At 34.7% G+C, this 7500-nt stretch overlaps 1 long non-coding RNA gene across 1 annotated transcript in view; it reads right to left on the minus strand.

The window, feature by feature from the left end:
- LOC104153563 (uncharacterized) overlaps positions 1–7500 on the minus strand; it is a 17452-nt gene that overhangs the window by 3398 nt on the left and 6554 nt on the right. The window contains exon 2 of the long non-coding RNA XR_696294.2: positions 663–729. This is a non-coding gene — a long non-coding RNA (uncharacterized lncRNA). The remainder of the gene's footprint in view (positions 1–662; positions 730–7500) is intronic.

Here is a 7500-nt window from a genome sequence, read left to right on the forward strand (position 1 = left end):
CTGGACTTTTTCATTATGATGTATGTCAAAGAATCAGCCTAAGTGATAAAAGCAGGAAGGGAAAGTCTGCATCAGTGAGTATTTATATTGGCAAGAGCTGACAATTTTATAAAAGAAAAACAAACACAAAGGCTGTTCATTTCTGAAATGAAATCAGCTTCACTTCATTTCTCTCAGGAAAACATCATTGCACGAAATGATATAAATCAGTATTGATATCACTAAGCTTCAAACCAGAAGAGACAAATGCACTCCACAGTATAGTAATTCAATGGCTCCGAGTCAAGTTTACTGTTGTCTCATTTCTGCTAATCATCGTAAAAATTCCCTGTGAAATAATTATCCCTAAAACAATCAAGACAGTATATCTCTATAAAGGAGAGGATCGATTTAACAACAAACTCCAGATTTATCTGTATTGATTAGAGGGCATTCAGTGTAATTTTAGTGAATTATGTTTGGCTTTCTTTTCCCAGTAGAAATTTTTCTTGTGATGATCAAAAGGTAAATTACAAACTACTACATGGTCTTTTGTGTGCTACCTACATAATACCTAACTATTACTTTTCAAAGAAACATTGATGTGAGAACGGACAAAATATTGGTTTTTTACACATGGTATCTTACTACAAAAATCATATGACTGAGTTTATAGCACTTACCTAAGAGCCTGATGTCATCTTCTCAATTCATTAATACAGAAATCAGGATTGCACTAAAGAGTCTGTGCTAAAGGAACAAATCCAAGATCATCTTATGAGAATAGAATTAGAAAGATTAAGAAAGTAATATGATTTTTCTTCTTAAATAGCTGTAATTTCAAAGGAGCTGTTAACACTTTCATGTCTGAAAGTTTCTTACTGGCAAGCGGGAGGACTAGAAGAATCAGACAGATTCAAAGACAGTTTAGTGCTACTGTAAGTCTGACACCACTGCTGATATAGTTTAATTGAGGACTAATTGGAACTAAGAAGGCTAGTTATTTTCTCAACTGCATGTATATTAGTTCCAGTTGTTTTTAATCTGATGTAAGGGTGATAAAGAGTCTAACCTACTTTGCTTAGTTAATAACATTAGGCCAGAAAGGGTGACCTAGTCATTTCATGTTACTCGATACACTGCTAATATAAACAATGTCTAATTACACTGACTGCATATTTCCATGAAATGGCCAATTAGAACATTTACTGATTCTAAATATTAACTGTTAGATACATTTCCACAGGCATCCTCTGAACTGTATTAATAAATTCTACCCCAATTGGTAGAAAGCATAAAGACAAAATATGTGAGGAAAAAGCTGATTTTAAATAGTACAGAGGACATTTAAGTGCTCAGAGATAGTGTATTAATTGCTATTATCTTCAGTAAAGGTTCCCTCACACAAATATTTCAAGTGAAAATGCACTTTTTAATATAGAAGTATGTAACTTTGCACATGTATTTACTCATGTTACAGAAACAAGGAGATCATACAGCATGTTTAAGAGTCATGATAAATGCATGTGTTAGCTTTTAATATTTTGACCCACACATTCAGTTTAATACGTGTTTGCCTTCAAAGCTGATTTATTGACTATGATCTGTACTTGGCATAAATAATCCAACAGCATCTCTTATTTTTTTTTTACTTTATTGATGAGTCAATAACTGCCCCCTGAAAACATCAGTCTGAGCATATACCAGCATTTTATAGAGTGACACAATCTGACAATGATATTGACAGCAACTATGTTAAACTCAAACTAAAATCAAAATAGAAAAATGTAATAAATGAGAACACTCTCTGCCTTGTCTGAAGAAAAATTGCTGACACTGTAAAACTGTATTTTTAATGATTGAATGATTATGCCTTAAGCAATCATGCTTAAACATTTGCCAGTTACATTAAAGTAAATAACAGTACATCAGTATGTGCATTACCAGATGCTAATTAACATGAAATATCAGAAATACAGGAAACAGTGAGATACCGTTATCAAGCCAACTTAAACAGAAGAAATACATTCACAAGGGCTGCAACCAGTGCATACAATATACCCTCATAATAATTTGATACTGCAAAGGAAGTTGTTGAAAGTATTGATATTAACAATTGTTATGCAGGTACCTAAAATGACTGGTTGCTACATGTCTACATGTATAAACTCTCAGTCGGCTTCACACTTAGACGAGCACAAATTTTGCCACTCAGTTCAGTGGGTTAGTGTCAGACACTTTTTCTGTTCTTCTTATCTGATGCCCTAAATATTATTAATCTACACACACAGAAAAAAAAAATCATGAGATAGAAAGCAGTGTGAAAACATACAGAACTAACTACTGAGACTTGTTTGAGAGAATTAAATTGTAACTTTAAAAACACATCATATAAATAATTACCATTTCTAAAAGTAAAATAAACAAATATTCATTTAAAATTAGATAGTATGCACTGACTATGTGCTACATTGTCTTATCCAGGATATTTTAAAAATTAAATATGCGATAAACTTTGTCTTATTATAATTACATTAATAATTAAGACTCTTACATTTTTTTCTGAGAACTAGAAATTATTAAATGATGCAGAAAAGAATCAAAGCTTTTATTTAAAAAATGATTCTTTGAACTGAACTGCAATAAATCAATAACAATGTTATTGTTCAATAGCTAATAATTGTCTGCATATAAACTGAAAATATTGTTTGGGGTGATTAATATACAATGCCACATTATGCATTTGGGAGTGTCAATGCATAATTTTTAGGTCTAATGTTATTATGTAATTGAGAGAACATGCTCATTTGCCCTAATAACTACTAAGATGCACTTAATAAAATGAAATGTAATAATACTTGTAATTTAATCTATTCATGGAAGTAATTTTAAAAGTCTACCATTCTCCTTAATGTGGATAACATTCATAATTTATAAAGTGTTGTGATGCAGAATTGACAATGCCATTGTTTTTTACACTTTGAGATGATTCTGCAGCCTTCATTATCTGCATACCAACCTCAGGATTATCAAGGGCAAACAAAAGATAATTAACACCAGAAACAGGCAAATGCAGGAGCTACTGAGTGAGATTTTTCATTTAATGCAGAACCTTTGAAAACTGGGAAATGAAATAACTATTTTAAACCTCTTTTTTTTTTCTCCCACTGCAGAAAACTATTTAAATATGTTTTCTTCTCTGCTTTTTAAATGACTTTTTTCGCTATAAAAGATAATATATTGGCATTTTCACCCTCAGATACATTCACTACATAAACCTTTTAAGTATTTTTTCAAAGTATAGAATGTTAATTTTCTGCAGCAGATTTTTGTCCAGAACTGCAGACTGGTGACTGTGGTACAAATTTTAGATTCTGCAGTTTCACTTGCCCATAGCGTATTTGTAAACAAGTCACTTGACCACTCCATGCTTTGTTGTACTATGCTCTAAGATAACACCTTGACAAAGATGTTTATTGAACAAGGCATATTTTTATATGCTAAGATGTTGGAGGAAAGATTATGTATAACTGCCTGTGGTACTTTTGTATGAACATATACAGAACAATGGCTTGCTAGATCCTGGCACACTGTATTTCAAGACGGTGTATTTCACGTGGAGAGAATCACTGAAATATTCTTTTTTTCCCAAGGAATCCTGGCTAAGATCCCATGTTGCACTCTAAAAATTTGCCATATAGCTAATTATTTCGGATATTCATCAGTGAAGATCCTCCACAAAGAGAACCTTTTGAGTGCAAGGCAAAGAAGTATCGGTTTTTTTTAGACAGTTATCTGCGAGTGAACATCCTCCTACAAATGGTCCAGGCAAAGTAATTTTACAAATGGAAATATAGAACAATGATATTCAGAGTTTCATACAATTTACGAACGTTGATGGCAGTCCAACATCCTGCCCCTTACTTAAATAAGGAGTTCTTATTACAAGGGAATAATTGTTTGCCTATAAGCTGTCCATGAGAGATCCAGTCATTTGTTTTTAAATTGTATGTGTATTACCATCACTTCACTTTTTAAACTTTAGCACTAAAAATACCTGGTAAGTAACTAATCTTAAAATTATATGCAAATAATAGACACTTGTTTTCATTCCAATGCAATAGGTTAACAGTATTCTACACAGGGATGAGGGTTAAGCTATAAATATTCAAGCTGCAAGACAACAGCCTCAGGTTTTAAACACGCTTAAAGTCAATGAACTTCAGTATTACAGTGTTATAGTGTGATCAACTGTTATGAGCATACTCTTAAAACGTATCTTTTGATCTTCAAATGTAACTTAGGTCCCTCAGCAAGAAGTATGTACAGCAGGACAGCACCACAATTACAGACTACCAGTATCAAAATGGCTTGATACTGTGCTAACAATAGAATGATAACTACATGAAATAATAGGAAAAGTTGAATAGAAATTTTCTAATATGTAGGAACTGTAAAAAGCATTGGTGGGAGAAACTTATCTGGTTATATGACTGTAATATTAGAAACATAAGCACATATTTGGTAGTAAGTCCAAGTATTTGTCTCCATTATAAAGTCTCCAACTTCATATTTCAAAACTGTTGTGAATCCATACACATATCTGTAGTTTAGCTTGCACTGTAGATGTTTTTTACCATACACTCCATGTAGAAAATATATACAGCAGAATAGAGAGCAGAGCTTCATTCTCTTTCAAATGCTATGATGCCAGTTATACCTGTAGCAGTAACTTCTCTGTCAGTGTTATCCCCAACTTCTATTACTTAGGCTGAGGAGAACATCACTGGTCTGTCTGCTCTGGTCCCATGATCCAAACAAAGGTGTGAGGACCTGAGCAGGAAGGGAGCCCGCATGAGCTAGACCTGCCCCACGCTTCTGCCTAGTCAGCCCTGAAGCATGCTGTTCCTTGTCTGGGTCCCAGTGGCATGTAGAGGCTGCCGCCAAGGCCCAGGGCTCCACTCTGCATTCACTGTTTGGTTCTCACAACCAGGCGGATAAAAATGCCTGAAATCACATAGGCAACTACAGCTATTTTCAGGCACTGAATTGTCACTCTTTGCATCTTTTAGGGTCTAGAAGCTTTTGGAAAATAAGGTTCTCAACTCATCCCGGTCTAAAGCAGGAAGCTGAGAATTTAGGAAAACTTAAGAATCAAGTTGCTCATACTCTAACTATTACATGGACCTCAAAAAAAAATTAAATTCCTTTTATGAAATTTATGAAATTTAAAGAATTTTTTTCTAATTAAAACTCCTTCTTTTTAAAGATAGTGGCTTAAGTTATAATAACATTTATATAAAGCTATTTTAACCTAAGGTACTTAAAATAAATGTGCCATGGTTGGACAAGAGATCATGTGCCCTTGATGTAACAGAGAACACAAGTTTCTTAACATAATTCCATTTATTTAAAGCTTCTTGTTCTTCAGCTTAGCTCCCCTCTCACTATGAAGTGTTACTGAAGGAAAACAAGGCCTGCTCTCTACTATATGCCAGCTTAATTTAAATATAATTTTATAAAATACAGTATCTTTTTATTTACACACAGGAAAAGACTATCAAAGCAGAAGCAACCTGATATCAGGTGGCTCAGAAAAGCGTGCACCACATCAGGCAGTGTTAGTGGATAGCTGAAGCCTCTGAAACAACTATGCCTTATAAATCCATACCTGTCCTTCTTGAAATAGGAAAGGTAATCTCTATTTAGAAAGTCCAGAAGACAGATGCAAATAGAACAGATAATGTAGAGCTGCTCCATTACAGAGACGCTATGGTAAAGTCTTGCTTCCATGCCTTACCCTTTAAACTGCAAATGATAATAGCAACAATGGTAACAAAACAGATTTGCTAATCTTCATTATGAGTCTCTTTTGCTCAAAAGTTTTCTCTGGAGCTACCCTGCACAGTTTTATGAATAGCATCTTTTAAGTGTCTGTGGCGTTCATTATTTTATTTTAAGACCTTACTGTAGACTAGGATTTGCAGAGATTTGTGGTAAATAAGAAGAAATACTTAACGTTTAGCAGTCACAGTGAGCCAAAATAGGGTATACTCTTCTTATTCAGATATTTTTAAACAAACTGTGTCTTTACGATGTTTAACATTGTGTCATTGATAAAAAGTTACATTTTCAATGCATTTATTTTACTAGAAGGTTTTTTTTTTTTTTGAAATTTATGCAATTCTTTCTGGAAAGGAATAGGAGTTAAAAGATCTCAGTCTGCATGTAAAACTCCCTTTTATGTCAATGGGAATTTTGTGATGCATTGAGGACAACAGTTCATGATATTCTAATAATAAAATGCAGATATTAAAAAGTCTATTAGCAATAGAACATGAACATCATGGTTTTATATGTGCGTGCGTGCATGTATCTGTGCCGGGGTTGAAATTTGTTTGTCAACATTTGGGAACATGATACACGAGATTACTAGAATTAAGTGATTACTTTTATTTTGTCTGATATCCGTTATGAGAGAATATAAGACCGACTTTTCAGCTGCTGAGTTATTTAATGTAGCCTCCCAATCAAGACGGCTGCTTTAGCTGTATAGAGGCTCATATACGACAGATCAATATGATAACCCGAAGTGAGTTACAGTATTCCTTCACACATATATGAGCATATTAAGAGCTTTATGATACACATGCAGGAGGGACCTATAAGCATCTTTCTGCCACGGTGGTAGGTCCAAGGCAAACTGAGCAGCTCCAGGGCTGTTGGACCATGCATGGACAAAGACCGTAGATAACAGAGCTTAATCAGAGCTGAAGGATTCCTGAGACCAGGCAGGGCCTACCCAGAAAGCACTGTACGTGAGGATGAATGGCCTTCGGTTAGCCTATGCTTATAGTACATTTTGTGGAACCTTGGAAGAGAAGGGTAAAGAAAGGCAACAAGTCCCTCAAAATTTAAACTAAACAAGTTAAAATGTATCAAACAGGATAGAAATATCAAACAGTATATCTTCCTTGCAGATATTTATGAAAATACATGCACTAAAAACACATACACCATATAAACTTTTTGCTCAAGGATGAAATAATTACAGATAATAGTTCTCTTTCAGAAATAAATGCCTTTGCATTATGTTAAAACTATGTTTTCCCCTTCTAGCACTGAATCAAGAAAGAATTCTCTATTGCAAGTTAGATTGTGTGTGGCAAGGAAGCACCACTTCCCCAACTGTACCACTTAAGCTTCACCTCTTCATCTGCTGTTTATAGCAATCAGAAGACGGATGAATAGAGAGCCCAAGTCCTTCAGCATTTCAGGATTCCTGTTTGTCACCTGCAGAACCCAGACAACATGGAATTGTTGGGATGTTTTGTGCCCTAGCAAAGCCATGGGTGCTTTACTGGCCAGACCCTTGCTGTGTGCTGTGTTCTGCCTGCTTCAAACACCCTTCACCTTTCTGTCTTTCATTTGCAGGTCTCTCCTGGAGAACATTTGAAGTATGGGGTCAGCTTCAACATTTGGTTCTCCCTGTGGTTCAACTAACAGCTTAGGGGAATCAGA

The sequence above is a fragment of the Struthio camelus genome, chromosome 1 (genome assembly GCF_040807025.1).
Source record: "Struthio camelus isolate bStrCam1 chromosome 1, bStrCam1.hap1, whole genome shotgun sequence".
NCBI lineage: Eukaryota > Metazoa > Chordata > Aves > Struthioniformes > Struthionidae > Struthio > Struthio camelus.